This window comes from Hordeum vulgare, chromosome 1H (assembly GCF_904849725.1).
Source record: "Hordeum vulgare subsp. vulgare chromosome 1H, MorexV3_pseudomolecules_assembly, whole genome shotgun sequence".
Lineage (NCBI taxonomy): Eukaryota > Viridiplantae > Streptophyta > Magnoliopsida > Poales > Poaceae > Hordeum > Hordeum vulgare.
The window spans coordinates 143,126,903-143,137,108 of NC_058518.1; positions in this window are offsets into that span (position 1 = coordinate 143,126,903).

A 10,206-nucleotide genomic window follows, 5' to 3' on the forward strand; every position below is an offset into this window, starting at 1 on the left:
TGCCCTTCACGTTCAAAGCAAAACTCATATTAAATAGGCTGGGCGTGCCATGAGCAAAACATCCTATTACCCAACCATCGAGAAACCAAAAATTAGAGAGCTCAGAGACATGGCAAGCATCCCAGGCTCCACCTCACGCCCTCATGGCCTCCTCCGAGGTGACTGCACAAGTTTCCAGTCCCCCGTCTTCAATTGAGTGACCATGAAGCGCAAGGGTATCTTCATGCTTCATACCTAGCGTCCACCAACTCTGGATTAACTTGCGCGAACGAAGAGGCCTTTAGACAGAACTTCTCTACTCCACGCAAGGAAGAGTGGGTATGCTTCATGCCCTTTCTCTTATGATGTTTGGACTTCCCCATTCACTCCTTTATGAGGGTTTTGCTAGAGTTTCATGGGATCTAGCTCCATCATCTTACCCCTAGATCCATTCTGCATATCTCGGGCTATGTCACCCTTCGCAAGATGTTTTCGGGTTGCGAGGCCCATTTCAAATTTTGGAGAAAATACTTCTGCCTCGTCCCCCACACCCAGGGAGGGACAATTTTTGAAATTGGGGGAGCCAAAGTACGGCGCATAGCTGGGATGGGGTACTCTATTGGGACCCGAAAGAATTATTCCGTAGAGTGGACCTAAGAATGGTTTTATATTGAATACGTTCCCCGATACACCTCGGAGGGTTCTGCCCGAATACTCAGATGATCCTTTAAAGAAATGGTTTAACAGGTGATGAAAAGCCCTTGCCAAGAGGAGAGAACCGAAGTAAAGTGTATGACCACTCGGGTGAGGTTGTTAACTCATAGTAAGTTAACCATCATTGACGTGTTGGCTGCTGCTATAACTCTATTTGTCCAACCTCTTCAACAGAGGATGCACCGCCTATGGAATTACAACGGGACAAATGACACAACCCTCTTCAAACGGAAAGGGCCTCCCAATGAGGCAGCAATGGCTGCCATACTGGCTGATAACCCACAAGTATAGGGGATCAATTGTAGCCTTTCTCGATAAGTAAGAGTGTCGAACCCAACGAGGAGCTAAAGGTAGGACAAATATTTCCTCAAGTTCTATCGACCACCGATACAACTCTACACACACCTTACGTTCGCTTTACCTAGAACAAGTATGAAACTAGAAGTACTTTGTAGGAGTTATAGGATAGGCTTGCAATAAAGTAAAGAACACGTAAATAAAACTAGGGGCTAGTAAGATAAAGAAACAACTACAAGTGTCTAACGAGTGTGGAAAAGTGGTGGTAGGAGTTGTGGAATTGGCCCTAAGCAATTGACTACGTTACTAGATCGATAGCAAGTATTATGTGGGAGAGGCCTCTCCTAGCATGTCATCCCTTACTTGGAATTCCGTGCACTTAAGATTGGAACTATTAGCAAGTGTCCGCAGCTACTAACGTTCATTAAGGTAAAACCCGACCGTAGCAATAAGATATATTGGTCCCCCTTCAATCCCATATGCATCAATTTCTATGCTAGGTCTGAAGCTTCTGTCACTCTAGCCAGCCAATACATAGTCCTATCAACATACAACTAACCCTATGGTGTGATCCACGCGCGCGATCATATGATGGGCACCAAAGGCAACAACATAACCACAACCAAATTAAACCAACCATAGCAATTCATCAATCACCAATAGGACAACGATAATCTACTCAGACATCATAGGATAGCAACACATCATTGGATAATAATATGTAGCATAAAGCACCACGTTCAAGTAGAGGGTACAGCGGGTTGCGGGAGAGTGAACCGCTGAATCTAGATGGGGGAAGATGATGGAGATGTTGGTGAAGATGACAGAGGTGTTGGTGTAGATCGTCGTCACACGATGATGTCCCGGGCGGCGTTGCGGCGCCGCCGGGAGAGAGGGGGAGGGAGCCCCCCTCTTTCTTCTTCTTCCTTGACCTCCTCCCTAGATGGGAGAAGCGTTTCCCCTCTGGTCCATGGTCTCCATGGCGGCGGAGGGGCGAGAGCCCCCCTGAGATTGGATCTCTTTCTCTCTGTGTCCTTCTGTTTCTGCGCTCCCAGATTCTGCGTTTCACCGTTTCTTAAATTCCTAGAGATCCGTAACTCCGATTGGGATGAAATTTTAACACGATTTTCTTCCAGATATTATCTTTCTTTCGGCGAAAGAAGGGCTCCAACCGCCTTAAGTAGTGGCCACAAGCCTGCCTGCCGCGGGCCCACCCCCTGGCCGCGGCGACAGGGCTTGTGGGCACTCCGTGCATCGCCTCGCGTTGATTCTTCTTCCCAAAAATCATAAATGTTCCAAAAAAATCCCCGTAAGTTTTTATTACGTTTCGACTTCGTTTGGTATGGATATTCTGCGAAACAAAAAACATGCAACAAACAGGAACTCGCACTAGGCACTAGGTCAATATGTTAATCCCAAAAATACTATAAAAAGTTGCCAAAAGTATATGAATGTTGTAGAATATTGGCATGAAACAATCAAAAATTATAGATACAATGGAGATGTATCACTGGCCAATCTATTTAAAGGAGAAAAGGAAGAGTTTGCCCGCCAAGGACTAGGGACATCTACTCGTGTTCTAATCCCATAGAATGGTTATGTTCCGCTATTTTTTCATAGTCCAGAAGTTATATTTGTTTATGTTGATCCGATCTTTTAACTTTCCGAACAAAATTTGAGTCAATGGATTGAGATAGTTAAATGCCCTCCTCCTTAACCAGAGAGTTATTATCGTGACAATGACCAAGAATTCCATGAGGATCCAGAGACGTCACTCGATTTTGAGAACGGGGTCTTTTACCAGGAGAGTCTTTACAGCTCTAAGGTGTCCCTTTAGGTCGATCACCCTATGACACTCCCTTCCTTTGTCCTAAGTAACAAGAAGGCATATTCCCGAAAAAGGTGCTCACCTCCCGTCATTATGAGTATGATGAATTATACTCCCAAGGGTCGTCGCATCACGCACCGAACACCGGTGAGAGCGGCGCCAGCTCTGTTCGCGCCAAATGATGGTAGAGCTTCCAAGTGTGTGGCGGCCATGGGAACTACCTCGATCGCGCCCCTGACCAAGAGGTAATATATCCAACTCATAGTTCGTTCATTGTTATAGCTACTCCGAGCACTCACAATCTTTGCCGAGATCTGTAGGAGACAGGTATAATCTGAAGACGTCAAAGAAGTGACAGGAGGTTGTCCTGAACCGAGGTATTCGACAAAGGCCGGGGTCAGTGCGAAGGTTCATGCCACACACCAGCTTCCAAAGGATTGCAAGGATGTCTCGGTTACCAATTGTGAAGTCGAAAGTCTAATGAATCACCGATGGCGGAAGGAGTCACTCTGTCACCATGTGTTTTCCGAAAAGGATTTTAACGCTCTTAATTTGGTGGACGCATATCTTAGAGCCACCTGACCATGACTTGAGGGAGCCGCCAACCTTACATCGACCAGCCTCAACGACAGTGGAAGGAGTGACTGTGTCACCTTGCATTTTCCGAACATGATTTTAACGCTCTTAATTCGGTGGACGCAAATCTCCGAGCCGCCCGAGCACGACTTGAGGGAGCCGCCAACCTAATGTCGACCAGCCTGTTGGTGAGTGACTGGTTTTGACAACCGAACACACATCCTAACCCAGTAGCCCCAGAGCCTTAATTTTGTCAGGACGGCTACGTTAAGGATCTGATTATTCTTGTAACATGATGTAGGTCTTGGGGGAACAAAACAAAAAAAGTTGAGGACTTTGAGTTAAACTGAACATCATTGGCAGTTACGAAGGCCAAACTAGAGGAGGTTACAAAGTTCACCAGGGAGGCATAATGTGAGTAAAAAGGTTTAATATACAGAGTTGCTTGGGGCACCTTTTGTAATGAAAGATTGACTTATAGCAGCCGAGTCCATAAGTCAGTTGTAGAAAGATATGGATGCGGCTAGAGAAATCTCAAAGGTATGCCGAGTTGCATCACGAACTTGGTTGTGGGTACTAACCCAGAGTCATGAGGAAAAGAACGAGCTCAAGGCGGAAAACTAGCAACGGGCCGAAGAAATTGAGAGCTTACAAACTCAAAGCAGAAGCTCGTGAGGATAACCAAAGATAGAAAGGTGGCATGTTTGGTGAGTGAAATTTTAACTTGTAATTCCGTAAAGTTGTGTATTATGCCAATGTAAGAGACATGCCACATCTCTTGTTAGGTCTCCTGACCGGGCACACCGAGGAAGAGGCCAGCTCGTTCAGAGGAAATGTGCTAAAGGAATTATCCATCGTGCTTGAATGAGCTCGGAAAGCTATGAAGAGCATGGTCAAGGCATTATGGCCGACCGAGATGCATCAGGAAGGGATGGCCGAGCTGACTAATCGATTTAAAAGAGCTTGGCGTCGCTTTGAGCTATGGAAGATATTGGCTTGTCAAGAAGGAGCACAAGAGGCATGGGCAATGGTGAAGACCCGCTTTACCAAACTCGACTCACATCATTCGGCTCGAGTTGGGCCGGTTGTCACACCCTATGTTTGTATCACTTTACCACATTATGTTTTTACAAAATTTGGAGGCAATTAAAACTTTTTTAGTGCTTGCGATGATTGATTTGATTACAACATGCTTGTGTTATTGGTTGTGTTTTAAATCACCAGAAATATTCTTCTCTCTAAACCTCATCTCCTTGACCCCAAACCCTTGCCCAATGACCGTGCCATGTGTATAGGACGGGAAACTATTTTTATAAAATATTATTTCAAAAAAAAGGCATTTATTTATTTTAATCTTTCAAAAACCCCTCAGTTGGGATTTGTACTACAATTTCTTAATTTCGGAGGGATGTTTTACCCCAAAGATTTTATTTGGATTCTACTATCAAAAAGACTTCCCAAAACCACAAAATAATTATTTTAAAAGTTATTTAATATTTTATTTAAATACCTTTTTAGTCCAGAAATAATCTTTTGTGGGTAAAAATGATTTTCTTGCTTTAAAAATATTTTAGAAAATTTAGAGAAACTCACTGGACATATATTTTCCATATATATGAGCTTCAACACATGGTAATGTTCAAAATATTGGACAAAACCCCTCAAAACCCTTTTTGTCTATTCCGACCTTTTGAAATATTTCCATTAGATATATTCTCAATAAATTCCAGGAAAATTCTAGCAAGTCACACATAATATAGGAGGTGACCCTACAAAGTTTAATGTCAATCCAAGTTGATTTGGATCACCTAAAAGTCCCAAAACCCACCGTGCCCAGAACCAAATTTGAATAACTTTACAAAGGTGATCTAATCCCCAAATAACGGCGCTACACCAAGTTGTTCATTTGTGGAAGTTAATTTGGTCACCCAAGTCCATGGGAATCTTATTTTGTCCATTTCTAGGGATTTTCAAGTTTACATTAGCGACTTTGCTCAAATGAGCTCAACTTGGTGAACCCTCTTGGTTTTTACCACAATTCTATCATGTTAACTTTGACAACAATTAGGTAAAGGTAACTTTCCTAATCATCAAACACCTTCTCGTAGTTTGATAAAACTGTTGCTTTCACCCCTTCTACTAATACCCTTCACCCCAAATTCTTACCACAAGCCATGAGTGCCATATTTTAACTCCAGCAAGTCTCCCACGACCACATCTCCATTATTGGCAGGGTAAAACCCCCATTTCCCCTTCTGGACAACACAGAACCAGCTCTCTCTCCACTCCTCTCTCCCCCTCTCATGACATCCATAGTGCCCCATACCTCTTTCCTCAATGTTTTCTCCCTACTGCAGCTTTAGGACGTAAGTGGGCTCGCCAGAGCGTGTCAGAGGTTCCATCATGCCGGCCAAAGTCACTCACTTTAGCACGCCACAGTGCGCCCGAGTGTTGACCTCATGGGCATGGCCGACTCGAGCCCCTCCCGCGCGGCACTCGATGTCAATCGACGTCCAGGACACGCAACGCCTCTGTCGCCCTCATGTCTCTTCCTATCTCTCCGCGCAACCGCTCTCATGCGCCCATGCCCGACGCCACCCAGTTCGTCCAACCAGCGACCTCGCACGCGCACGCCTCCCCTCATTCTTCATTCCCTCCCCTAGACGTCCGTGGTCTCTAGCCTCGGCCACGAGCCTGCCGGCACTCCAGCATTCAGTACACCGGCGCCACTACTATAAAAGGGGCTCCACAGCCTCCCTATAACACCATATGTTATCCTTCGTGAATAAATTAACTTATTTCAAAAATTGGGACCAATAATTTTTTTTGTGAATGCTTGTGATGCTTGATGTGATATTTGCTTGATTATTGCTTGTGTTTGTATCCAATGCTCCTGTTGCTCTCGAAACTCAGCTCCTTGGCCCAAAACCTTGCCTAATCATCATGCCATGTGTTTAGGACCAGAAACTAATTCTACCAAACATTATTTTGACCACAAAGCATTTCCTTGATTTAAGCTTTCAAAACCCCTGAGTTGGGATTTGTACTACAACTCCTCAAATCACGGAAGTTATTTTTCACCAAATATTTTATTTAAAACCCATTATGAAAATCACTTCCCAAAACCACAATATTATTATTTTAAAATTTATTTTCCTATTTTATTTAAATGCCCTTCCATGAGGCCAAAAATATTTTAATTCTTTGAAGGAAAGTTATTTTTATTACTTTCAAAATATTTGAGAAAATTTAGGGAGACTCAGTGGACATATATATTCCATATATATGAGTTTCAACACATGGTCATGTTCAAAATATTGGGCAAACCCCTTCAAAACCCTTGTTGTCTTTTTCAAGCTTTTGGAATATTTCTATAAGAAATATTCCCAATAAATTCTTGTAAATTTCTAGCATGTCACATATGATATATGTGATTATCTTGCCTTCATCTCAATCCAAGTTGATATGATTCCCCTAATTATTGTAAAACCCAATATGTCTAGATCCAAATTTGAGCAAACTCTACATTGCCAAGTGTATCCAATTGTGCTCAAATTTGGTGGACATGTTCTGATACTCCAATAATTCATCCACACCAAGTGGTGCATCAAGGAGAATAGAAGAACTTGTCCCAAGCCCCTCAAAACCCGCTCTATTGATTTTTGACTTTGGGAAACTTTACATTAGAAAGTTTCTCCAATTGGTCCCAAACTTTTTGGGCATGCCTTAATGTTCAAATAATGCCACCACACCAAATATTGAATTTGTGGGAATTGATTTAAATTGTTTTGTAAGTAGAAGGCTATTTCTGCCCATTTCATGGGTTTTCCAAGTCTACATTGGAAACCTACTCTACCAAATCCCAAATTTGGTGTTAAAGCTTATTTTCATCTATTATGAGATCATGTTATGTTTCATACCAAGTGGAGTCCATCTAATAGCCCTATTACTCATCAAATACCTAGTGTGCACTCACCAAATTGGCTACTTGGCCCCTTCCACTATTACCCTTGAGCTTAAATTTTTACCACAACCTTCCCTAGTTACCTTTTTACTCCAGTAGCTTTGCCATGGCCACTGGTCAATTATTGGATGGTGACTCCATGTAGCTACCCTTCATATTTACCTAGGAAACACCATTTTTACCCATCTTGCCCCACCTCTGCTTAAGGTAATGCCCCACCTCTTTCTAGAGGGTCCGTAGCAGCCCAAGGCATTATTTCAAACCAAGTTATGGAATGCTCATGTAGGAAAAATGAGCACCTCATCTACAAGTTGATTTCTGGCTAAAATGTAGCTTTGTACAACAAGTACTAGCTACCCACCTCTGCGTGAGCTCAAACTTGGCATTATTGTAGTCCTCCCATGAATAAGACTGGTAGACAAGGTTTCACCTCAATACCCTTTCTGTGAAAACCACTTTTGCTAGCCCCTAGTTTCCTGTTGCAAACTTAATCATAGAAACAACCCCACCTGCCCTGCTCCATATACAACCAACCTCCTGAGTCACCTTCCTGCATGTAGGACATCCTTGACTGGTCAAACAGCTAATATAGGCATGAGTGGCCATGGTGACCACCACCCTGGCATGCAAAACTGGTGCTATGCACCTTAACCATGCCCTACAACTCTAATTAGGCGGCCACAATTTGTCTCAGCATGCCACAGCTCCCTCTTTTGACCATTCCAACCACTCCCCAACACTAGCTAGCCTCCAAACACCCAAGGATGCGTGCACTCCCCCATGCCAGAGAACATTTGAAGCTCTCCCGAGCTCTCCCTTCGGCTGCCCCTCCATTCAAAGCATCCCCAAGCCCCTGCTATGTTCCCCCTCCTACGTGCTAACCTCCCGGGCCTCCCCTGGTGCTCCCTCCTTCTTCCCCCTTGTCGGAGCACCTCGGCCCTAGCCAACCCCTCCCCCTGCATCTCGGCACAACCGAGGCTCCTCCTCTGGCGCCTCCCCGGCGGAGCTAATCTCCCAGGGGAGTGCAGCCCCTCTCCCCGCGGCCATTTGTGGCCGGGCCACCGCAGGAGATGGCCGGAGCCCTCGGGGCATGCACCGGCTACATCGGATCGGGCCCTTGCCTCACCCATGTGCGAGGGGGAGGTAGGAGATGATCCCGAAGAGAGAGGCGCCCTTGTAAGCCTCCTCCGACCCGGGCCCATCCCCATAAGTGGAGGCGCTCCACGTCGGACTCCGCCTCCCTGAAGCGAAGGCGCACCAAGGCAAATACACCTTCGGCGTGAGCACCGGCTGCCCCAGGCCAAGTTGCCGGGCTGGCCCATTCTCTCCCATGTACCAGTGGGCACAAAATATTCTGGTAGGGCTTTCTACGTTTTTCTTTATCTGTGAAGTTCAAAAATCCATAGAATATTCATATGATATCCAGTGGGCGCATTTTTCCAAGGAGAATTTTTGTAGTATATTATTCAAATTCAAATCTGGGTATTTTAAACCCCACCTTGCAAAACTCCTAGAGGATCCAAATCAACTCCAAATGGAGTGATCCCAATTTTGAGAGCCTTCCTATATCTTACACTCTTTTTAGCAGAATTAGTTAACACTTTTCTCTATCATGGTTCTATGGCATTAAATAAATAGCTTCCTATTTCAATTTATCCAATATTAGAAAATCCATAGAATATTCATGCCAACTCCAAATCAAGTGAAACAACTTCCTAAATGTTTACAAAATCATGCTCTGTTTATTGAGTGCCTCCACTCACTTTTATCAAAATATTTTCTGTTGGCTTCTTTAAGGATCACCGATTCCTCCTTTCATCCATTCAAAAATCCCTGATGGTCCAACTCTCCTCTAGGAAGCTTCAAGTATTTTTTTTATGACCAGAGTGGTGCAAGAAAATATAACTTCCATTAGACTCTTTTGTTCTGCTTGATGTGTGGCTTACTGTGATTGTTTCCTACGATGGTTGACGAGTAGACGGACTACTCGGAGTTGGACCGGAAGACCTAGAAGACCCCGTGGACTTATGAGAACAAAGGCAAGCAACCCTTTGACCATGTTTGAGCAAAATATTATTTGCATGCCAAGTAGAATAATATTCTTGTTGCATATGATCATGAGTATTTGGTAAATCATCGATATGGTATTACCGATGGCTCCTTCGGAGAAATTGCATTTGAACATGATCCTATCACCTATGAGGGTCATGCTGATATTATGTTGACAAGTAGACAGTAGTGCTACTCATTATAGAATCATATGCATGATGATGGTAAAGTTGATAACAAAGGTTTTACAAAAACCCCGTCGGGTGCCACTAATGCCCGAGGGCGATGATGAGTTAGGTGGCCACTTGTGAAGTAGTGGTGCACCGGGTATATTTTGTGTGAGTGGTTTCGGAAACAGGATTAGATTTATGATGTGTCGACCGTCCCAACCTACATATACGACCATGATACCCCTTTATGGGACGGGGCTTTGTTGAGTACTTTGGTCGGTGCTAGCAAAGAGGCCACATTACTAGTGGCGGGAATGATATGTAATCACTCCCGCGACGGGGTCGTACCAGGTAGGTGTACTATGACGTTTTTACTTGTTCCGGGCACACCGTTGGTCCCCGCATGGATGATATGGTCTAGAGTCGGTGCTCGTAAGACGTATATCATGTGGGCTGGGTACCAATCAAGTGGAACTCTTTGTCTAGTATCGTCAAGGGGAAAGGCAATGATCGGGTACTTACCTCGGGTATGTTATATACCGCATGTCGTGGATGACACGGAAGTTTCCCGGATCCCGTGGGTACTGCGTACGACCTCTGCAGAGTGTAAAACTATTCGAATAGTCGTG